General features: G+C 38.0%; 1 long non-coding RNA gene across 1 annotated transcript; it reads right to left on the bottom strand.

Moving 5' to 3' along the window:
• Nucleotides 1-7256: 7256 nt before the first annotated feature.
• Nucleotides 7257-24284, bottom strand: LOC111574160 (uncharacterized). Its single transcript, XR_002746611.3, has 3 exons — nucleotides 24108-24284; nucleotides 9736-9856; nucleotides 7257-7832 (listed from the first exon to the last, which is right to left on the bottom strand). It is a non-coding gene; the product is annotated as an uncharacterized LOC111574160 (long non-coding RNA).
• Nucleotides 24285-25563: the final 1279 nt, after the last annotated feature.

Here is a 25563-nt window from a genome sequence, read left to right as displayed (position 1 = left end):
AATGGATGCTTCAGATTGCACTTTGTGTGTGGTGTTGAGATGTGGACCTATTTGATAAAATGTAAGGTTGTAATATTGCTTTAACCTTGCAGCAGCATTATGCAACAAATCATTGGATTTTGTCTGTTTGTTGTTAGTGTTTTACCATATTAAAGCCATGCACATTGATTTTTTTTCCTCCTCAGAAGTGTATCATAACTGAGTGCGCAGTTACTGCTCGAGTTTGTCCTCCAGATGTCTCTGTGAACTCCAGATGCTCTCAAACGCTGTCTCCTGCAATCATCCTTCTTCATTCCCACTAACAATTAGATAATGAAATATTGATTTTTAGTTAGATTCATATTGATGCTATTAGCTTTGCATTGATAAATCACTGATGCTGGGAGCCAGACCAGGAAGACATTACTGTGTGTTAATCTGATGGATATGCCTTCTTCTTCCTGCGTGTCCCTACCTGGACTGTCACACTCTTTACTGCATACAGAGGAGCTTCATAAAGGCGGCTTGACGAACTTCTTTTTCACCGTATTTTAGGTCTCATTCTATGTTGGCAGTTAAGACTTGTCGAATTGATTAAGCTGGAAACTTTTAATATTAATTGTAAGATTTCAAATAACTGTAAGCTAAGGTAACCTGAAGACAATCCCCTCTTTACAAGCTTATAGTTGTCCTTAACTTGACAAGTATTTTTTGCAGTAAATACAGTGCTGCCGGCGGTGAGACAAAGGCAATGTAACGGAGCCTGTAAAAGACAAGCAATTTTTAAATATGTTTCTTAATTGTGCATATTAACCAGATCTGTACAATGATCAGGTGGATTTTTGAACCACTCATCTTTACAAAACTACCATAATTTTAGGGCATCTTGAAGTCATTTCACAGCATCTTTATTGGGTTAAATCTCTGAGGTCAAAGGACAGGATTTTTATAGCTCGTTCACTCATATGGGTTTTTTCAATTGGCTGATGCCATTATTAAGAGCTTATCAGTGGCTGACATTCTGTATAATGCCAATATTGTGTTGTTTTGGGGGGATTTTTTAATTTTTGTATTGTTTTTTTCCCATCTAAAAGAAAAAAAACTGCTGAACTTAACCCTTTGATGCACAACATGGGTTGAAAGTGACCCATATTCAATGGAAAACGTGTATCTCTTGACCCATGTTGTGCATCAAAGGGTTAAATTAACATCAGCAGGAGATCTGGATTTGCCCCCTGAATGTAGCACACTCATTTAGATTTTTTTTCTCAAGTATTCACTAAATAAATACCTGTAGGTAAGGAAACAGCTAAACTTTGAATTGAATGAATGAATAATAAATGAAGTCATCAGTATTCATCAACATATAGCAGCATCCCCAACTGGTCTGGTTAACATATTGATGTCTGATGTTGCAGTAAGCATATTACGCCACTTTCTGTTGCCAAGCGGTGTTCATATGCACCATGGAAGACAACCTGTTAGCTACAGTAGCTAGTCAGGCCTCAGTAGCCAGTGCAGACCGACCCAAATGAAACCTCCTTTAGTTCTTGAACTTGTAATTGGCCAGGAAGAACTATGGTGAAGATGGTTGGTTGTCTCACAAAACACGTACCATCCAGAAAGCTGTTGACGATGGTTAGGTGGGTGGATGGATGAGGAGAAAACAACAATATAAAGACAAAATTAGTACAATTACAGGTTGAATCAACTAAATTGTCTGCTTCGGAGTCATCTTAGCTGGAGTCCACGTCTCGGGAGAGTAGCCAGTGTATAAAATCATCTCTGTTTACAGTGTCTTTAAAGTCGCTACAAAAATATTCGCCCTCTTTGGAAGTATTCCCCTTTTGTTGCATTTCAGCATTAAATCAAGGTCAATATATTTAGGTTTTTTTGACAAGAATTTCCAAAACAGACTCTTCCATGTCAAAGTGAAAGCAGATTTCTACAAGGTAAGGTCAATTAAATGAAAATATCAAACGTAAAAAAATGCCCTTCAAGTCAGTATTTAGTAGACATAATTTTGTCTGTAATTCTAGCATTGTGTCAGGGTGGAGAGGTCTCATTCAGCCTTGCACATCTAGACGCTGCAAATTCTCAGTTGGCTTGAGGTCTGGCCTCTGATTTAGCCACTTGAGAACATTCACCTTGTTGCCTTTAAATTATTTCTGTGCAGCTCTGACTGTACGTCTCAGCCCATTGTCTCGCCGTAAAACAAATCTTCTCCCAAGTTGCAGTTTTCTTGCAGACATAATGATGCTGCCACCACCATGCTTCGTGGTAGGGAAGATATGCTTGTGATGATGGGCAGACTATAAACATAGTATGTAGTCTGATGGTCAAAATGCTCAATTTTGGGCTCATTTGATCAAAGACCCATCTTCAATTGACTTTAGAGTCTCCTACATGCCCTCTAGCAAACTCTGGTTGAGATTTGATGTGATTTTTTTTTTTCAACAGTTGCTTTGTCTTTGTCACGCTCCCATAAAACTTTGACTGGTAAAAATACATGAATAAATAAAGGAATATAAGGCAACAGTTGGTGTATGTACATATTTTCCCTTCTCAGCCACTAAAGCTTGACACTTTTCCATTATAGTTTTTTACGTTTGATATTTTCATTTAATTGACCTTACCTTGTAGAAATCTGCTTTCACTTTGACATGGAAGAGTCTGTTTTGGAAATTCTTGTCAAAAAAACCTAAATATATTGACCTTGATTTAATGCTGAAATGCAACAAAAGGGGAATACTTCCAAAGAGGGCGAATATTTTTGTAGCGACTTTAAAGACACTGTAAACAGAGATGATTTTATACACTGGCTACTCTCCCGAGACGTGGACTCCAGCTAAGATGACTCCGAAGCAGACAATTTAGTTGATTCAACCTGTAATTGTACTAATTTTGTCTTTATATTGTTGTTTTCTCCTCATCCATCCACCCACCTAACCATCGTCAACAGCTTTCTGGATGGTACGTGTTTTGTGAGACAACCAACCATCTTCACCATAGTTCTTCCTGGCCAATTACAAGTTCAAGAACTAAAGGAGGTTTCATTTGGGTCGGTCTGCACTGGCTACTGAGGCCTGACTAGCTACTGTAGCTAACAGGTTGTCTTCCATGGTGCATATGAACACCGCTTGGCAACAGAAAGTGGCGTAATATGCTTACTGCAACATCAGACATCAATATGTTAACCAGACCAGTTGGGGATGCTGCTATATGTTGATGAATACTGATGACTTCATTTATTATTCATTCATTCAATTCAAAGTTTAGCTGTTTCCTTACCTACAGGTATTTATTTAGTGAATACTTTGAGAAAAAAAATCTAAATGAGTGTGCTACATTCAGGGGGCAAATCCAGATCTCCTGCTGATGTTAATTTAACCCTTTGATGCACAACATGGGTCAAGAGATACACGTTTTCCATTGAATATGGGTCACTTTCAACCCATGTTGTGCATCAAAGGGTTAAGTTCAGCAGTTTTTTTTCTTTTAGATGGGAAAAAAACAATACAAAAATTAAAAAATCCCCCCAAAACAACACAATATTGGCATTATACAGAATGTCAGCCACTGATAAGCTCTTAATAATGGCATCAGCCAATTGAAAAAACCCATATTAGTGAACGAGCTATAAAAATCCTGTCCTTTGACCTCAGAGATTTAACCCAATAAAGATGCTGTGAAATGACTTCAAGATGCCCTAAAATTATGGTAGTTTTGTAAAGATGAGTGGTTCAAAAATCCACCTGATCATTGTACAGATCTGGTTAATATGCACAATTAAGAAACATATTTAAAAATTGCTTGTCTTTTACAGGCTCCGTTACATTGCCTTTGTCTCACCGCAGGCAGCACTGTATTTACTGCAAAAAATACTTGTCAAGTTAAGGACAACTATAAGCTTGTAAAGAGGGGATTGTCTTCAGGTTACCTTAGCTTACAGTTATTTGAAATCTTACAATTAATATTAAAAGTTTCCAGCTTAATCAATTCGACAAGTCTTAACTGCCAACATAGAATGAGACCTAAAATACGGTGAAAAAGAAGTTCGTCAAGCCACCTTTATGAAGCTCCTCTGTATGCAGTAAAGAGTGTGACAGTCCAGGTAGGGACACGCAGGAAGAAGAAGGCATATCCATCAGATTAACACACAGTAATGTCTTCCTGGTCTGGCTCCCAGCATCAGTGATTTATCAATGCAAAGCTAATAGCATCAATATGAATCTAACTAAAAATCAATATTTCATTATCTAATTGTTAGTGGGAATGAAGAAGGATGATTGCAGGAGACAGCGTTTGAGAGCATCTGGAGTTCACAGAGACATCTGGAGGACAAACTCGAGCAGTAACTGCGCACTCAGTTATGATACACTTCTGAGGAGGAAAAAAAATCAATGTGCATGGCTTTAATATGGTAAAACACTAACAACAAACAGACAAAATCCAATGATTTGTTGCATAATGCTGCTGCAAGGTTAAAGCAATATTACAACCTTACATTTTATCAAATAGGTCCACATCTCAACACCACACACAAAGTGCAATCTGAAGCATCCATTTAAAGTACTGAGGCTCATAGATATCCAGCAGACACAATCATCTCAGACCTCCTACATCCATCACTTACATGTTGGCAAATAGGGCGTGTTGGCAAAAGTCAATATGAAGCAATTTAGTAACAAAGACACATAAAATAAATTCAGTTTAATCCCTTCAGCTGCCTTGACATTGAGTCATCACATATTACTCAAACCTAAAACGGATAGAAGAAGAAGGATATATGAAAATCAATGACAACCTAAAAATCAGTCAAAATACAGTTGCAACAGTAATCCGGAGGTATAGAATGAGGTGGGTCAATATGTAATTGAGGGGCTGTTGAAGTCCATGGGATATATCTTGCAGACATTTTTATTAAAAGTTAAAAAAAACTATTTTTTTTATGTTCATTGTAATCATGTATTTACAAATTCCATAATTATTTATTACAGTCACTTATTAATAAAAAATGACTGGATGACACTAAAATGTGAACTAAATAACCAACCCAATTTAATAACAACCACTTTCTAATTAGCTAAACAATAATAAAATGCGCTTATTCAAAAATTGTTTTGAATTGTTGGCAATATATCAAATTTTATATGGAAAATAACAAATTGTATCTGTGTCCAAGAAATTACTTTAAACTAAGTTCCCCATTACAAAAACACCTCTCAATGAAGTGTGTTAATTCGAGATCACATGACCTGCTCCACATGATGTCATTTCCTCCTGAAGAAAAGACTGGCAAGACTCCAAGGCTTTCTGAGATATTTAATATAAAGTAGTGTGTGAGTCAAGTGTGGATTTATGGCATGTCAACAGGTTTACTACAGTATCTTTATAAATAACTTTCAATTTCAGTTTTACTCAGCTGTATGTATAATATTTAGAAGAATCTTTGTGTAAAAATGCCATGTGGTGTTTGGTTCTAGGCAGCCATGTTGATTTTAGGCCTGAAAACAGTAAAAATGTCAACTATGATACCTGTCAACTATGTTCCAAAAAGTCCCATAATTATATATTGACCCAGGTATAGTACCACAAATCAGAGCTGCAGTGGTCGTCCTCCTTAAATGATGCCGCAAACAGTGCGCTACTTGCACAATCTAGCTCTAAAAAACAGGCAGTGAGTGCTTTGTACTTGGCACACGGATAAATAAATGAAATCTGAATTTCTTAGATTTCCATAACATCGTCCAGTATGGACATCATCCAAGAAAATAAATAAAAACAAACTTTGCTTGCACACAACGCCCTAAAATCTAAATGCTAAATAACATGAAATGAAGCCTAATAAATATTTTGAGAATGCTCTTTGATCAGATGTGACCAATATAAATTAGTTTGGTGGGGTCCAGCAGGTTTGGTGTGAATCTCGACATCCACAGTGGCTGCATAGTTCCAACAGTGAAGCACAGAGTTAGGAGTGTGATGGTAAGGGGCTGCAAAATGTGCGGACGAGATTACATTTATAGATTTCAGCATAAGCTTAGTAGAGGAGGAAATATTCTACATGATAATGTTTTAAAGCACACTGCCAAGAGTTTCTGAAGAAGCAAAAAGTGAAAAATATGACCTGGCTGAGTGTGTTGCCTGACATCAATCCAACAGAACACCTCTGGGGTATTTTAAAGAGAAAGGCAGAGCAACACAACCCCTCCAGCAAATAGCAGCTGAAAAAAATAGTCTCTGAAAAATGGCAGAACATCTGTCTAGAAATTTGGCATCGTCCACGCCGAGGAGGATTGAGCCTGCCATCAAAAAAGAATTGGATAGATGAAGTACTGAAAAAAATAAAAGGTTTAAGTCTCAGTCATGAAAGTAGTACTGACTTCTGTTGCATTGAATTCCTACTGTGGGGCCTTACTGTTAGTTTTTAGTTTTCCATTAGAGCAAAATATCCTACTGTTCTACAATGTTGAATCCTTTGACATTTAAGTAACAGTGCTCAGCGGCATACTCACTAATGCTGTATACTGTATGAAAGTAGGGATGTCTGATTGTAGCTTTTTGGCCAATAACCGAGAAGCCGATATTGTCCAACTCTCAATTTCCGATTCCGACATCAACCGATACAGATACCAACATATGCCAGCTAGGAAATAATTCCAAACCACACACAGATTGTTAGTGAGGCACAACACGCTTGTTCCTGCAGCCACATGACAGATTTACATGCTTCATGACGCAGTTTGATGATGTTATCATCTGTGTGCTGGTAAATGCTGGTGAAATCCAGGCATTATTTTATTGATTTTCACAATAGGCAAAAAAAAGATAACGATTTTGACCGATACTATATTTTTATGCCAATATCGGGCCGATAATATTGGTGGGCCAATATTATCGGACATCCCTATATAAAAGTAATGTTATTTGGTTTGGGGGGCTGTATTCTCTGTAGCATAGAACTTTATCTAGTATGACAACAGTAGAACTCCAAAAGCACAAAGATGCCCATTCTGGTACATTGTCATTTTTTTAAATTTATTTTTTAATTCCAGATTAAAATTTTATTTATTTTTTTTTTAATTTTTAAAATTATCTTTAAGGATATCATTTTGCGGTCGACATGTAAGGCAGTAGAAAAAATATGGGAAAATCCGACAGCGGTGACACATAACAAAAGGTAGGCTTTAAAGTGTATTTAAGAAACCCTGCAGCTACACACTAGATACTGTATGCGGCACAACTGAACAGCCGTGCACAAGCGCATCATTCTTTGTGTTGTGGATCTTTAGATGATTTCCTTCAAAGAAACGAATCCCTGAGTTTGTTGTTTCTGCCCTCCAGCTCTGCTTTATATTTTTATTTTCCCATTTAAACACTGAAAAGTAAAAAGAAATACAGTCTAACCTACGGTAATACTTTGTGGGTTTTACCCATCAGAGCTATAATTATTGTTTGTCACTCTCTCAGCTGTAAAGAACGGTCTTTGTGTTGTCATCAATGAACATCAAATTCTGCAGCAACAATGAAGACAAACAGCATGTATTCAAACTTAAGACTAAAGACTGTTTATAGTGTTGGATTACTGTAGTTTAGCACAAAAAATGGAATATGCAATTTAATTTTACCATTCATTCCTAATATTTCAGAAATATTTATGTGCTACATGTAAGTGGGAAGACAGTTGTATAAACAGAGTGTACTTAAAGTGTGTGGTTCTACTTTTGTGCTGTGAGCTGCTGTAACCATACACTGGTTTAGAAATTACTTCCATCATGTTCTTGAACTGTGATATCGTGCGATCCACCATTCTGCAGCACATTACAATTTGCTGCTTTCTTCAGCAGTTCCTGCGAAGGCAAGAAAGCAGAGCAGTTGTAAAAAGTTCTTTAAGTCAGGGACAAAAGAAAATTGAGGAAGCATCGAGTTGGTAATGCGACACTGAAGAAACGAAAATCTAATTTCTTCTCCACAAACGCTGGCGTTATGAATGGACTTGAGGTTTGTGACAGTTTTCACTTTAAGAAAATATCGCTGTAAGAAAAGCAGATTTCTAAATGTCAGTGTATTTTCACATTTTGCATACAGATGACAGGTTTAAAAATAATTCAGACTAACTTGAGCTTTTCCCTCCAGCCCAGTGAACATGTTTAACTGTTTTGATATGATCATGATTATCCTTGTGTTCTAAAATTGACCATTTCAAAGCAGACTTGCCAGTATTTTGTACAGTTAAGTTGATGTTGATGACCTGCTGACATTAACTCTCCTGACGCTGTATCATGCAGAACTACCAGACAATTAAACAGCTGGTCGTTGCAATTTGGAGCACTCACGTGAGGCAAAAAGGAAAATTAATTTGCTAATTTGCTGCTTTGACCAGTCAATCCAACGGCACAGCAGAGTGTGGATTTCTCCAGCTTGGATCAGAGAATATTATTCAGCTTCTCTTTGCACAATATCTACTACAAGTGAGGCTTTTTAAATGTAAAACTACAGCACAACAGGCCACTATCGGCACCTCAAGGAATCCTGGAACACTGCTGCTGCATTGGCTGTGTATCATTTGGTCCTTGAGGGAACAGTAGGAGGAGCAATGGCATCTGTCACAAAATAAAGAGTAACCTGACTATGAATATGAGAGAGTCCATCTGCATTATGCAGGACCTTGAAGGTATCACAGCCATATACCGCAGTTGTTAAAAAGACTGAGAGGATATTATCTCGATGGTGCCAAAATAAATCTCTGAGGTAAAGGTATTATTTGTTATGTCAAAGATCTCACTGCGTGGCGACACTTGTTAATGCTTTGTAATTTATGACATGGTTATTTAAAGGCTCTGAATCCGTAGCACCGAGAAGAAGAGGGGTTTTGGTTTAATTGCTGCAGAGCAAAGTACATGACAAGGCCTGGAACTGGAAAGAAGCCAGATCCCTCCAGTGTCGGGCACTAATAACACATCAGGGTGACAGAGATGCGCCTCCTCTCTACCTTGCTGTATTGATCTCCCATCTTGCTGTTAATAGTCCTGTTAAACACCAGCTCTTGGCTCTTTACCGTGTCCAAACCCACTTAACAATGAAATCCTCCCCCTCCGCTCACCTCTTAAAATGCCTGAAAGGTAGAAAAACAGCCTTGGGCAAAACCATTGGCTTTGGTGGTAGGAAATTCACATGTACACGTTATCCTGGAGGATAACATGTTTCACATTTGTAGTCTCTGCAAATCTGTCTTAATTAGTGTAAAGTAAAACTGTGTTGCATGAAATGATTTGTTTGCAGGAGAACCTGCTGTTATTTAATTTATCTGTATGATACACATGCAGGGCTGCGTGAAATTAAAGAAGTGATAAACAGATGAGTAACTAAAGAGCAGACCTATTTCACTGCCTTGTGCGTAGATAGGAGAATGATTGGAGGACGTCTAAATGTTGGAGGAGATAGACACTGTTGGCCTTGATCCAGTGTCACAATCTGAGGCCACACAAGCAGCATGAGTGTGGTTACTGATGCCAGTCAGTTAGTTTATTGGTTGATCGACCACAAAACCAAAAAAACTATTTTGCACTGATGGTTCCAATAAAACCAAATGACTTGACTGATTTCTCTTAATGCCACATTTCTAGTTTTATGAGACAAATAACGGATGGATTCCTAATAAATTTGGTCCAGACGTTCATGTTTCTCATAATATACAATATAAGATGTTCATTTTAAGATACACATTATATTTGTTAAAATTCTGCATCTTACCGTTGTCATTGTCCGCATATTACAGTAGCATTTGCCTAATCTGTGCTTCACTGGAGCCTCGCAGACTTCATCCAAGCTCAAATGTTCCCTTCTGCATTGATTTTTGTTGGAGACAAAGCATCTAAAAAGAAAAAAAAAAACATTAGACTCTGATATTGTGTAAAGCAGAGCGTTAAAAAAAAAGCAATGGCACCAATTATATTATGGCAGAATTTAAATGATCATCCACACGAGCATCAAATACCTCTAATGTACAGTAAATGAACATGTTTGGGCAGTAAACAGTGCATTAGGTAATTGCAGATGTGAGAAGAGATGGAGGAGTGTGTCTTAAGGCAAACAGTTGCTGCCCATGTAGAGCAGACGTCCAGAGGGAGCCCAAGTCTTTAGTCGAGGACTTGTGTTTTATTAGTTGAACGATATAAAACATGACAAAATGCCTCCTCAAAGAGAATCAAAGATTCTCAACCCTTCCCACTGGGACGTCTATATAGGCCAAGAGCTCCTCGCATGTCTCTCTCTCTCCTGGTTTGCTGGCATCGTTGGAAACAGAGGAAAAGCTCCTCCATCAAACAGCCACCACTAGGAATCTTAACAACGTGGCTGTGAGAGAAACTTTAGCCTTCTTATAAACGCTTGTTCAGCAGGGGAGACTGTGCAGTTTGTGAAAATCAGGATTTTGTGATGACTTTCGCCTTTATTTTCTTAACTTAATAGCTCAGATCTTAATTCAGATCTCGATACAACAACCTCCAGAGAAGAGGTAAACTCAGGGTAACGTAATTTGTCACAATTTGCAACCTTTTGTCACAAATCTACATCACAGAAAGAACAAACTCTGAGAGCCCTGAGCAGATAAGAAAGACAAAACTGATGCATTTTTACTACGACAGTTCGTGTGGCTGTGCTTTGAAACTTCTTCATGCCATAGCTCCATTTTAGCAGGAAAAAACAACATTTGAGGAACTAAACAGGAGCATAAGTGCGATGTTTGTTGTTTTTGATTTCGCTGATGCCTCAGGAAGGAATTTCTAGCTTTGGTGGAGGGGCTTTGAAGAGAGTCTTCTTAAAGGTGTGCAATGTTTTTTTCTTGTCTCGTAACAGCATTTGATTTTTATTTATCCTGCTAATGTCACGTATTGGGCACACACACACACTCACACACACATTTATTACACACTTTAAGACATTCTTAGATCAGAGAAACATTACGTTGAGACAGGAAATTTACTGGGCCCGACTGTGGGATTATAAATTTTCCTACATCCATATAAAAACTGGTGGAAAAGTCAAACAGATTTTTGCTGCTCTTTGGTTTACAAGCAGCTACACATCACTTTCATACTCTTCCATACTGTTCCTCATCAGAACATTTACTCTCAACTTAAACAGAAAAAAAACTGATAGATTAAAACGATCTTAGAGTTGATCGACAACATCCTGGGTTTGAGTCTGGCTTTCTTTCTGTCAGCTGTGGAGAACAAGAATGAATTGCCCAAGAGGAAAAAAAAGACTGTATAGCAGCTGGATCTCTTTTAATGCAGCTTTCAATGACATCTCACATTTTCCTCAGAGGATGAACACTCAGCAAACTCCCTCCACTAACTAAAACTGTAGAGATGCAGCTGAAAACTCTGCAGAAATATTGTAAGAACACCTTGAATGCAGATTTTGCTTTTGGTCTTTCTTATATCTTTAAGGACTTAAATTAAAAAACAAACATTCTCTGAAAGAGGCATTCAGTATGTGTAAGAAAGAGATGATCCTTCTATTGTGTATGTTGTGTAATTTAGCTTATGATAAATCGTCATACAGACCTAGTTTTGGACTGAATTTGAAGTTAACAGCTTGAACCATAGACTGAATGGACAACTGAACTCTACGGCCACTAGCAACTATTTTTAATGTATTAACAATTTTACTGATTGTTCTACTAAGTGATTCAATGTGAAAGCAAAATGATCATTTTATTTAGAAAAATTGTAAATAATTGAATAATGGAGCACACTTGAAATAGAAACAACAGTTCACCTATTAAAGCGTAAAACTGTAGAATTGAACTGGCAACTCTAAGCTGATAAAAATAAATGTTAGTCTAAGTTAGTAGTGCAACTCCAAAAGAGATCCAAACTGCTAATCAAATCCGTTGACAAAGTCAAAAAGTTCAGTCTCCTATTGAAGAAACTGCAACATGGACACGGTGGATATTTTAGAAGCGATGAGCAGCTAAGGCAGCTGCTTTTCTCCCTACTGTGCAGTTTGTTTGTTTTTTAACTTTTGCAGCAGCTTTGAATTTGATCATTATGCAGCTGAATCTACTGCACAGCTACTGTCTTTAACTTCTGTATATGGAGAGTTTTAAGAAAACGTGGTAATAAAAATCAGGAAAAATCAGCAGGTTAAGATTTAGTCAGAATTATCCACATTTTAGTCAGTATTTCCTAGTGGTTCTGTTGTCTGACAATAGAAACAAATGTATGTATATGAGAACACCTTTATAGGGATATCGGCCTTCATGACATACAGTACATGTGTGCACAGGGAGAAGCAGAAGTAGCGCCTGACCGATTTATCAGGCGGCCGAATAAATTGGCCGATTACAGCCCTTTTCAAAATAATCATCATCGGCCGGAGTTTTGCTGATTAAACGCTGATATATTCTTAATTTCTCAAAAAACAGTGAATGCTGTTAAGTGACGGAGTCACACAGAATGATGTCCTTGTGCTGTTTGTCTAATAAATGGAGTTCTGACTCTAATCAGTCCTCAGTAACGTACAGGAGTCAGCTACAGCCAGGCAACATTACAGGAGTGGACTGAGCCGACAATTACATTTATAACAATGTAGAATGGTAGAAAATGTGATTTGTAATGTCCAAAAAATGCACTTAAAAATATGATTTTTTATGTGTTTTGAATGTTCAAGAGTATGCATCAGATTTCCTTAAAAATATTCAGAAATAGGGGACAAATTAAAGTAAAAACCTGAACTTTTGACCTCTACGGTGACAACCAAAAGATCAAATGAGGGAATATCTTTTTAAAAAAATATTGCTTCATCCCTCCAGTAGACTTCCAGAGACTTGGAGAATAAATGCAAAGAGCAGAAACAGTTTTTTCCTTTAATTTGTCACCTGTCTGTATGCGTTTACTGGGTCTCCTGCAAACATGGCCTCCTGACTTTGCTATTAAATGCCACTGAACACACCTTCTTGAAGTATTGCACAATAAACGGACTTTTTTTCCCTTCTCACTGATGTGTGTTATTCATCACTGTGGTGATTTCTGGCTGTAAAACTTCGCCGCTCTGACTGTGTTCATGTCGTGTTGCCAAATGATTCATAAACTCTGCTGAGCCTGCAATTTGCTGAAATGTGAACATTTTTCTCCCGAAATGTTCACCATAATAGCTCCGTTCTGAATTATGGCATTGCTGAAGGTGGCAATCATGTTGCCAAATTAGTCATCCTTATTTGACAAAAAAAAAAAAAGGGGGAGAAAGGACAGAGAGTGACAACACAAGTCTCTCTCTTACAGAAGGCAGCTTCAGTTGTAGCTGCTGTACTTTACTTTATGAATTTTCTTGCACTGTAACTAAAAGAAACAGCACATTTCTCTTTGTCTCACTAAAACACACTCTCAGCGCAACAGCAAATCAACAGCTATGGTTTAAAAGTGAATTTCTATCAATATCAAAGCTGCAGCAGCTGTAGATTATCTTTGTTTCTTTATCGAGTCATTTGAAAGGACTCAACAGAGAGATGAAAGATAAAGTGAAAGAAGCGTTTCTCACAGCGAGGGCCCCTGAGGCTTGCAGCTCAGATCCCTCACCACTACACAGGACTCGTCATGCTTGTCATGTCAATGTTCCTGAAGGTCGCTTCATCTGCAAGGCTGCGAGGGAAAGAGGTGAAGAAATGTTCGCTGATGAAGTTCACAGTGTAAGATAGAGCCATTTATATATGGTTAGTAATATGATGTTCTGGGAAATAAACACATTTATTTTGATAGAAGAGTGACTGTGTCGTGTAGACAGTTCCTGAGCTCAGGGCCTCGCAGCTAAAAAAAAAAAAAAAAGAGAAACCTACAAGTACTTAATGTTCACTTCTGTATTCAGCTGATCAGAGAGCAAAAGTCAGATAAATATAGGTCAGATCAGAAGACGAACACTGATCAATAAATACCTAAAGCTAAGCACACCGTAAGAAAAAAAATTCTTAAAAAACAATAAAATTTGGCAGCAAGAAAGAAAAAAGCTTAAAAAGATGTGTTAATAAACTGTCACGTTCAAAAACTGTACCAACTGTTAACCCAATGGCAAATATCTGCAAAGTAATAATATTTTTGCTGGTTTAAATACAGTGAAACAATTCTATTATCACACACTGTAAAAGAACAAAGTATTATTAGTGTCTAAATTCAGATTTTTGATAAGAACATTATGGACAATTTTGACTAGTTTGAAAAAAATGTTTTTTCAAAACTATTTTACTAGATATTATTTATAATTAAAACTGTGAAAATCTATTTTAAAAAGCAATTTAAAAATAATTTACCTCTTCTTACCCCTTAATATACATACTTTCTTTCAAATAACGGCAAAAAACTGGAAGACGTTTCAGCTACAAATTATTTAACTCTAGCTGATGCAGTGAGGAGCTTCTCATTTCTTAAACTACCATGTTGGTAGAAAATGAATGCAACTCTGGACAGAAATAAATGCTGTGACATTGCAGAAGCTTATGCCACATCGAATGTGTGCCGTACTCAAAGCTAAAAGCAACAAAATATTAGAGTGTGCAACTTTTTTTTGGCCGGATAGTGTAGATAAACTATTGAACTTGTAATTTCTAATCTCATGTATTCAGTTTGTGCGGGAATGGGAAAAAAAAAAGAACTCAACTGATGTTTTGAACTGATGTGTATCGTTGGCAGTAAATTATAAATAACATGTGAGTCATGCAGCTGTTTCAGAGTGAGAGTGACGCTGACAAGCTGAGGAGTGACGCTGAATAGTCAGACTGCAGCGTGTGTTTGCTGCTGTTGTTTAGCTCCTAGTACAAAGTGTCCTTTAGTCGAATGAGCTAAAGAGCCATCCACTATCACACATAAAGGAACACTGTCAGCTCATAAAACAGAAATACTTTAATGACCCATAAGGGGAAATTCTGTTGTTACAGTAGCAAGTGACCACAATGGAACAATATTAAATATAATAGAAAAATATACAAAAATTCTAAATGCACAATAAACTGTAAAAGATATTTGGAATAAAAAAATGTACTAAAATGAAAAACATAGTAAACGTGTCAACGTCATGTCTAGGAAATGGCGTTTTATAGTGAAAAAGAGTGATGTGTGTATTTTGAGCTGCTTATATACTGTATTTAACAACAATAAACACAAAGAGGAATGCATTTTATTCCTTTTGTGTGTGAAAACTGCATTTTTGATCTATACTGGAGTAAACTGCAGACCACATGCAGCTTTCCGATACCTTGTTTCAGACACTTTGTTGTGCTGCAGTTCCTGCTGGTCACCAGCAGAGGCTGATAAAGGTCACGGTGGCTCCACGTCCTGCACATAGTGATACAGTGCTAAACATATTAAGGTAATGCGATATTTACAGTCTGTTGTGTGTCCAGCGCTGGTTCCAATCTCTCCCCATCTTTCCTTCGATTGTCTCCACTTTAATTGCTTTCCTGCCCCCTGAATACCCTCCTCTCTATTCTGTCTTTTCTCTCTCTCTCTCTCTCTCTCCTCACCCCACCTCCTCCCCCTCTTCTCCTCCACCATACACATTTCCTCTGGCCCCGAGTCAGGCAGGGCAGCTGCAAAAGGCCTCACCAATGCAGGCTGATGAGAAGTGACAGCTCTCTGTATCACTCCCTGGCACTGACAACTGACAGATGGATACCACTCACACACACTGCAGGGGAAAAGAAAGGGAGGAAGGGAGGGAGGAAGAGCGAGAACACAGAGGTCGAGGAAGAGGAAAGCACCAAGGAGGATGATTCTCCGGCATTATTCTCTTTTCACGGAGCTGATGTGTGATTGAGTGCTGGGTAGAATAACAAGCTTGTGCCTCGCCAACCTTAAGCCCCTTCCTCCACGGAGACACAAACATAAACACGTGCGCACACATTCACACAGTCGACAACACCTCCACCTAAAGCATGGCAATCAAATGGTGAATGGGCAAAGAGAAAAAAACATTATTTATGCTGTATTTCTTCTTTAAATCTAGTAACTCAGATGCTGATGTTGGTGAATCTCGGTGTTTGTTCTGTGCAGATAATGTGTGTTCAGAAACACCCTCTGACTCACATGCCGCATGTTCAACATGTTGTCACTGATGTGAACTGCGTTGGTTGATTGGTGTCAACACCTTCGGCTTGTGAATCTGATGATGTTTACAGTTCTCACTTCTGACAGCGTGCTGGAGCTGCATGGATTCATCACAGCATCGCAGCTATTTAGCAGCATCAAGTTGCATAACAGCAGCTTTCTGACACAAAACACAGACATCTATGTGCATTCTTTTTACCTATTCTTACGGATCTCTGGAGCATCTTGAGGAAATTTCTTTATAAAAGTCAGCTGATGAACCGACTAGAATTTGGTTGTCAAAGGAGGTTACTCTGATCCCACAACAGCCACTTTTGACCATTGTTAGGGAATTCTGCGATGCCGAGAGATGAATGAGGAGGAAGACTTAAGGCTGGGTTATGCTTTCCGCACGAACGTGACTCTTGGAAATGAGATGCTTGGAAATCCACTGGAGAGAACGTGTGTGACTTTATACTCCATGAGGCATCTGCTCCCAAACTGCAGGGGGCAGTGTATCGTAAACACATGTCTACCTGGTCTACTCTAGTACTAAACTGGAGTAGAAGAAGTTTGCCATCGTTTACACCACTTACAACATGGCATTTTACTGAAAAGCTGCATTTCAGCAGTTAGTCTTAATTTCACGCCATGAATTGTTCATAACCCGGTTGCCACGGTGATCTCTGTGTGATGAATCTTATAAATGCCTGTATTTCTGAACTTCTGCTGCTAGGTGCTCCTGTTCTTCCCCCAGCTTTCCGTGTGTCTCCATCCACATTAGAATATTTGAAATTTTCTACTTGAGAAGCACCGTGTGAGGGGGCGTGGTTGCTAAAATGACATCATTCGTCCGCACTGAGCCGCACAGACGCGTCAAGCATAAAACAAGCTTCAGAAACACTCTGGAGGAATGCCATATTTAGATTACAGCCCAATATGGAGACAACCTGTCCACTCAAGAACTTTAATTCGAAAAATGCAAAAAAAACATTAAAAAAGCACAGAAAAATGGAATGACGAACTCTTCTGAGTCACACCTGTGCATGAATTATTTATTTATTTTTGTATTTTAATTTGAAGATTTAATATTTTACAAATTCAGTGAATGGGTTTTTTTTTCACAGGGCATGAAGATTCTGTGCACTATATTGAGTTTTTTTTTCTTTGCTTGGGCATTTTAGTAAATAAAGATTATTTTGAACTTCTATATTGGTGTGAAATCACCAAACAGGTGTATTTCCAGCTTAAAGGAGAAGCTTTTTCAGTGATAAAACTGACTGGCATGTACTTGTGTTGTTCACTTTGTCAATAATGTGTACTTAAAATTGATACAGAATAATAGAAGCAACACATTAATTTCAGCAAAACAAGCCCTGCCTACTGTTGGAAAGGACAACAACCTGCTGAAAGTCAAAGATTAAATGACATGCAGATGCTTTTGTATATGCAGGCATCATTTTACTGTAGCCTCATACACTGGGGGCAATTATGGATTACATATGGTACTGAAGGACATTTTAGCGTACAAAATTAATGTACAAAAGTGGAGAGTGACAACAGAACAACCATCCTTGTGATCAATCAACAACTTACTTTATCCGCTGAGCTTTTAATGGTACAGTTTCAGATTACAGCTTCATTTCAAAAGCCAAAATAAAGGGAAAAAATAGAGAAATGATGGTGTAATTGTGAACCATTTTGATAAAAGATCTCAAAATCCTCAATTAAACTCTTGTACCATTGTTATTTGTAATTTAACAAAACAGAGAACAGCTGTAAAATACCAGTAATATATATATATATATTTTTTTTTAATTTACCATTATTCAAAGGCTTTAAATTTTGAGATTGTGCATTTATTTTACCTATTGTTTCTACTGGCCAACATCCATGTTGTGGGATTCACATTTCTTTCATTTTACACATTAAAAAAACCTAAAGATGTTTACTCCCATGTGACGTGACTATTTTTACATTTTGTTGCAATTTCTGTCGATGACTTTTATTTTCAGTCCCTGTTTTCAGTTGCCGTTTGCTTTGGCTAACCTTAAAAGACTGCTTGGTTAAGTTTAGGAAAAGATCACAGTTTGGTTGAAAGTACAGTCCTACTCTTGCAAATGCAAACCACAAAGCACAAGCAGCAGTCATGATCCAGGTTATTAGGGTGACGAGTCCCCCTCACAAGATTAACCACTTAAAAATGCAATTATCTCATAATTTTACTGCTTTTTTGGGAAAATAATATGTTTTACATTGTGTGCCAATGCAGGTATTAAAATCTTGTGTGATCCTGGGTTTCACCACGGTGGGAAATTTGACCTTAAATTAGCTCTTTGCATAAAACACATGGCAGGTTATTCAGTTGTTTCATATATAGACAAGCTCACAGATAAACTAAACATTGAATGACATCTAGATCATGTTGCAGGTATTTTGGTAGAATGTAGAAAACTGCTGCTATGGCCTGGACAATGCCGGAAAAAAAAACAATCGAGTTGCTTTTCACAGTTTATACAGAAAAAATATCTTGTGCCTGCAGATTCAAGATTATTGCCCAAGTCGCAAAACAAATCTATTTTCACTTCAGCTGTTGGGCTCGGTCCTATTCACAGGAGAATCAATAGCCAGGAAGTGATCGTGGTTGTGACTGACTCAACTGTGCAGAAAAGTAGAGAGTGAGAAAGACAGAAGACGAAAGGAAATATTGCATCAGTGGAGGAAATCCCAGGAGAGTGACGCTAAGCAGGCACAAATCAAAATGGACAATGAAGCTGCACAGTAATATTGTCACAGAGCTACTGTACTGCATCTCAGCGTCTCTTCTCAGCTACAAGGTTTACCTAAAAAAAAAAAAAACACTTCTACCCTTCAACTGACAGAACAGCCTCAGATCCGTCAGTGTGACTGCAGTAAACCACCTTCTAGTCTAAGAAATCAAATTTTACACTTAACTATAAGAGCCACACGGGGAGATTTGGCAAAGTTGGCACTCAAGTGCTACATGCTCCGATGTGATTTTAAGTTGGCACACACTAAGCATCCGCGCTGAGTCTGATTGAACTAATAAGCTCATGCCTGAAACCTTAAGTGACACTCTAAAATAGCAACAGTGTCAAGTCTCAAATGGGCGACGCCACACCAAGGCGATGATGACACGAGCATTGTGTATAGGAGGTGAAGAGTATGGTAATGTTGTCAGTGCGCCCGCAGGCTTCAGAGCCATCATGAGGCAAAACAAGAAGCTCGGCGATACGCCGTCTCGTTACCGGCTGGCACATATTCTGTCAGTCTTCCTAACGGCGCACTGCAGCTCTGATTACTTCCTCTCCACTTCCTGCATCTCTCACAGGCTGCTTGACCTTTTGTAATTACGTAAAATGATATTTATTTTGCTCTTTCTGGAGGGTGAAATCTCCCGTACATGAAAACTTGTGATCATGATAGCTCGAGTCTCATGTGATCATCATAACCACAGCCTCCCTCGAGCATGATTGCTAGTGTGTTGATAGCTGAAGGCAGCTTGTTTTCTTGGAAAGAACGAGGCCTGATGAGTTTGAATCTCAGCCAGCAGAAGTGGACTTTAAGAGCCAGGGGACTCTGTGGCTGTCTGGAAACCCCGAGAACATTTCAGACAACGTGAAGTCAGATTACTCGTGTTTTTGCTCCTGTGTCAAAGAGAGAATTGTGTTTTTTGGGGGGGATTGTTTGTTTGAACATTTCTGCTACATTAGAAAATGGAGGGTGGTATGAGGGACAGCAAGGAAATGGTAAAAAAAAACACAGCAAGCAAAGCTGGAATTAAAGTAGCAATAATGTGAACACACTGATGTAGTGGAGCCCAACAGCAGCGCATGAAACAAAACACCGACCCAGACAGATCAACTTAGTACATCTCAATTAACTAACACCAGGATCAACATATAATTGCTGGACTTTTTGTATCATAGTTAACAGGTATCATAGTTGACATTTTTACTGTTTTCAGGCCTGAAATCAACATGGCCGCCTATAACCAACCACCACATGGCATTTTTACACAAAGATTCTTCTAAATATTATATATACAATAGAGTAAAATTGAAATTGAAAATTATTCATACAGATATTGTAGTAAACCTGTTGACATGCCATAAATCCACACTTTACTCCCACACTACTTTATATTAAATAACTCAGAAAGCCTTGGAGTCTGGCCAGTCTTTTCTTCAGGAGGAAATGACATCATGTGGAGCAGGTCATGTGATTTGGAATTAACACACTTCCTTGAGAGGTGTTTTTATAATGGGTAACTTAGATGAAAGTGATTTCTCAGAGACAGACACAATTTGTCATTTTCCATGTAAAATTAGATATATTGCCAAAAAAGAAATATATGTCATGATTATCTCAACTTAATAAAAAGAACACAATCAAAACCATTTCTGAATCAGCTCATTTTATTATTGTTTAGCTAAATAGAAGGTGGTTGTTATTAAATTTGGACGGTTATTTAGTTGACATTTTAGTGATATCCAGTCATTTTTTATTAATAAATGATTGTTTCCATAACAAATAATTATGGAATTTGTAAAGCCATGATCATAATGAACATAAAAAACATTAGTTTTTTTCACTTTTAATAAAAATGTATGCAAGATATATCCCATGGACTTCAAATGTCCCTCAGCTATATATTGACCCACCAGACTATTTTTTAAGACAAAGTGCAAAAGTTCATACATTAAATAAAATATAAAGCTATTTGCTTTTTTTATTTATGAACAATCAGTGGCAGCGAGACAAATATTCATTGTCCTCCTCACTTAATTTCCCACTTTGTCTCATAAAAAAAGAATTTTAATCACAATCTACACTAAAATATTTAAGTCCTGACGTTTTTGGCCATTATAATAAATCCCTCCCATGCATTCACACACACACACAGGAACAATGAAGAAATCTGCCATGAAACTTAATCACAAAAGGTCATGTTGCTGAGTGAGAAACAGATTAAATTAGCATAGTATTAGATATGGAAAATGATTTCTGTCAAATCAAACTGTAGCACAATTATAATATGTTAATTACTTATTTCATTAAGGAAGCTGATTGCGGTGCACAGAAGAAATCATGCGGGCAAAGACACCTGGAAAGAGGTGATGAAGCTTGAAACTCGTCCCTCCACTTCCTCCCTGCGTCCTCGTCATCGCTCCTCGTCTAGCCCCGCTTCGGCTTTTCACATTAATTGCCTGAACGTGCCACACAAAAATGTTTCAAAGGGCACAGGACTTCTCATTTGTTCATCAAAGGGGGAGATGATGAGCAGTGTGAGATCATATGACCTACCCACAATGCTCCTCAAGGGAGCCGAGCAGCAGGATCGGTGTGTGAGGCAGCCAATAAAAACATTGGAGGGGGAAAAAAGGAACGGAGGGAAAACATTGACAAAGATTTTTCACTGAGCAGGCTGAATAAACAGGATCAGATTTTACCAATTAGTGTTATAATAACATGGGATTGTTTGCAATATTAGAAAATATGATCCGTGCCTCTGTGTTTATTGTGTCGTCTCGAAATGCAGAAATTAGAGTTTGCATTTTTAAAGCCTCGCTGAGGGTTTTGTCTTTTTTTGAAATGTTAAATCTCTGATTAAATCCCAAGATTAATCAGTTTTGTGACGACCGTTATGCACATCTAAGCGGCAGCTGCCAGCTGCTTTTGTTTTGAAAAAGACTGATAAAAATGAGTGGGACTGAAAATGTGAGGATTGTTGACGCCTACATTGTTTGGTTTGTTTACTGAAGCAACATAATGCAACATTTGTGGATTTCTGTTTGTTCAAAAGCAGCTCTCTGTAGTTAGTCCACACTACACTATTTAAAAGATCTCAACGGTATGAAAAACCTTATTTGTTTATATTGTTATTGTTTGTGAGATGTCTTCATAAGAAACATAAGTGTTTATTTGGTAAAGGAATAGTTTGACATTTTTGTACACATGCTTATTTATTGTCTTGCTATGAGTGAAATGACAGTTGATCGTTAATACCCATCACTGTGTAGTAGCAGCTGATTAGCTTAGCATAAAAACTGGAAAAAGGAGTTAACAGCAAGCATTAAAATGGTCCCATATTGTGTCCCATAAATTAAAGCATCAGTTGTGTAGTTTTCCTCCCAAAATACTGCAAAGATGGTTCTGAAATAGCTCTGAAATGACTGTTACCTAACATTTTACATAAATGGACTGTGGTTCAGTCACCATTTCATACTCGATTCTGATGACCGAAGTAGACAAACATGTACATGAAAAATGCTCTACTGGGAACGCAGCATATGTGAGCACAGAGAGCAGGAGAAGCAAACAGATAAAAAGACCTGCTGAATTTAGGCTGCACTAAAGCACAACAATTGACATGAAAACACAGCAACTCCTAAGTCCTTGTTTGTTAGTTTCAAAGTTTCCACCATCTCTGAATGTCCATCAGCATTACAATTTCCATAGAACTCTAACCTGTTTGCACAAATGGAAACTAATGCTAATGTTAGCCACATTAGCTACACAAGATGCCAACACTAACTATTTTACTCAATAATAAAACTAATCTACTGGATCTTCAGTTCCTCAGATGCTGGGAGTGCATGAAGACTCTAGTGTTCACTCTTGCAGTCAACAGGTGAACATTTGGTGTGTTTTGCTCGTAGCTGACACATTTTAGAGTTAGCAGAAGCAGCTCTAAAAGTAAATAAACTTGCTGTGAGGCAGTAGCTCTTTCTGAATCAATCACCTCTCAAGCAGTGGGCAGTGAGGGGGCAGGATTACACAAAGCCTGAGCTATATGACTATTGGTTCCTCAGCTGGAATGTAGCAGCTCAGTAAAATTCTTACTTCCTCGTAAAGCTGTGAGGATATCTAGTTGTGCGGGGAGGCAGAAGTAAACGTCTTCACATCTTAACAGCTTTCACTTTACAACTCCAAGTTTATAACAAACAAAACGCAATGAAAATGGATTTTTCCCCTGTGGGACTATTAACATTACACAGTAAAAGTGATACCTTGAGTTTGATGGTGTGGGACAGTGTTTCAGCCCATGCAGGACAGATTTATGATGTGGACTCAGAGCTGAGATTTGTGCATGTAATATTTACCTCATAACTCAGCACAATTACAGCAAGCGAAAACCACTAGAGATTTAGGAGTGACTGTAAGAAAGCATTAGATAGAACAATAAACAGAGACGAGCATCAATTATTAGCCATAATCTGCTATCTGCTATGTAGCCGCTCTGTGGCCAAACAAAGCATCCCTGAACAACTGAAGGGAAAATACTTTGGAGCAAACTGACATGGAACAATCGTAGTCCAGGGATCCCCTTGATAAAGACCACAAGAACAGGCAACGATGCTTTAGCTATGCAGGAGACAATTAGGAACTTAATAAACTGTAAATGAGCAGCAGATCACCATAAGTATACTGACATAATCTGAAGAAAACAGCTGTGCAGTAGCAGCAGGAAGGATAAAAAAGAGCACGTTGATGCAGAATATAAGAACTGAAATGGTTTGTTATCTTCCCAGGAAGTCAATATTATAGGAAAACGATTCTATACTTATGCTGTCTGCTAAAAAACAGTTATGTTTACATCCCCAAAGCCAGTGTACTATTTTACCATCTCACACACAGTGGAGGATGGATTGGGAAACCCTCCAAAAAACGAAGCCAAGCCACACACCAACCGAGCCAACAAAATATGAATATGAATCACTCAATTATGAACTGCTGGTGTGGTGAGTTTTCATGTTTTAACACTACAAATCAACAGAATGACAGTACGGGAGAGAAAGGGAAAAAAAAAAAAAAGAAAAAAGCTTGAGCACCACAAGCACATAATACCAAAACAAATATTACACATAGCACGCAGACATCAGGAGCTGAAGAGCCAAAACAACACACACAAGCCATATGCAGAAGTGACGGAGAGCACTTGAACGTGCACGGTTAGCAGCCTCAGAGCTCAATGTGACTGCAAGCAAACACCATCTGAACAGGCCCAAGACGTGAACTCACCATATGCATCCTAGAACAAGAAGCGAACACTTGAATCCAGGAAGGGAAGCAGGAGACTGAAGCCCATGGTGTGACGGGGAGGAACTCCAGCAAGTAATTCCTGAGGTTTGAAGTGTTTAAGATTCTTTTAGAAACGTGAGATTCCAGCGTGAGCACACCTATATGCAGCTCAACAGGTGAGCGGTGCGTTTAAAAGGTGGGCGGGGCTTAGACGGTTTAAAGTAGACCGCCTTCAGCAGAGGGAGCGTTGGATTTATGTCGCAGAAGAGAGTGTTTGTCACATGATTGTTGAAGTGCAGTCTGGATTTTGTCTAAATTTCCTTTTTTTAAGAAATTTGGACTGGTCGCCAGTCTATCGCAGGGCTATACACAGAGACAAACAATGACACCATTTACACCTACGGACAATTTAGAATCACCAATTGGGTCAATATATAATTGCAGGACTTGCTGTAACATAGTTGGCAGTAATGTTCCCTCTAATTTTTCCTGAGTGTGAGCAAACACACAAACTCCCTGAGCGTCCCTTGGACCACTGTGAGCAACATCAGACGTGTGCACTGTGGTCACACCAGCATCACATCCATTCAAGTTACATGGTTCATTAAAAGAATCAAATTACAGCATTTACATTTCTGTTAAAACACTTTGTCAACAGGAGCCAGTTGAAGGCTGCAGTGATTTTAGTCACACTACAATGTATGAGTGAAGTTATTGAATATTTGTCTCTCTTTACTGTTGCAGCAGTTTTGCAAATTGCAGACGGATCCTGTTCACTCCATAGACACCAATGTTATTCCTGTAGCTTGAAAGACAGCTACTTTTGATAAAACTGGGCTTGTAGCACATTGTCTGCCTTGCAACAATGGGAAAGAGGCACTGTTTATGTTTTGACAGCCTATATCTAATGAGTTATTGATGCTGGAAGTCCCAATCTGTGAATATCTTTCCAACTTTACTGAACTTGGGGCCACTACCACCTAAGGAGTGATATATTTAATTTTGAAAAAAGCATTTAGCCATACTTAAAGCTTCAAGTGCTTTATTAACACGGAACTAAAAATTTTGTATTGTTTTATTATCACAGGTTCTGTCTGAAAAGAGGTGGCATCATTTTAAACAGTGAAATCAAACTAATAAAATGTAATGACCAACCAGTGAGCAATACTGGATTCTGCAAAAACATAAACAACTTTTTTAAAAATCTAAATCTTATCTTAACACAGTTAATGTATTAACTTATTTATGTGTGTATGCATGTATTTATTGATTTATTTAGTACTGTTAACATATCAGAGTTCTGAGTGAATTTTTCTTAAGATAGGCAAAGGCCATTTATTGATTACATATAGGCTATTAAATTTTATTAAAAACTAAAAAGCATTTAAAAAAAAACAACTTAGGCATTTATTGAGTCACTAAAATACTGTAGAGTACAGACCACATCAGCATGATT

Source organism: Amphiprion ocellaris, unplaced genomic scaffold (genome assembly GCF_022539595.1).
Source record: "Amphiprion ocellaris isolate individual 3 ecotype Okinawa unplaced genomic scaffold, ASM2253959v1 Aocel_unscaffolded259, whole genome shotgun sequence".
Taxonomy (NCBI): domain Eukaryota; kingdom Metazoa; phylum Chordata; class Actinopteri; family Pomacentridae; genus Amphiprion; species Amphiprion ocellaris.
The sequence above is the reverse complement of the archived record's forward strand: the minus strand, read 5'-3'. Positions and strand labels throughout refer to the sequence as shown.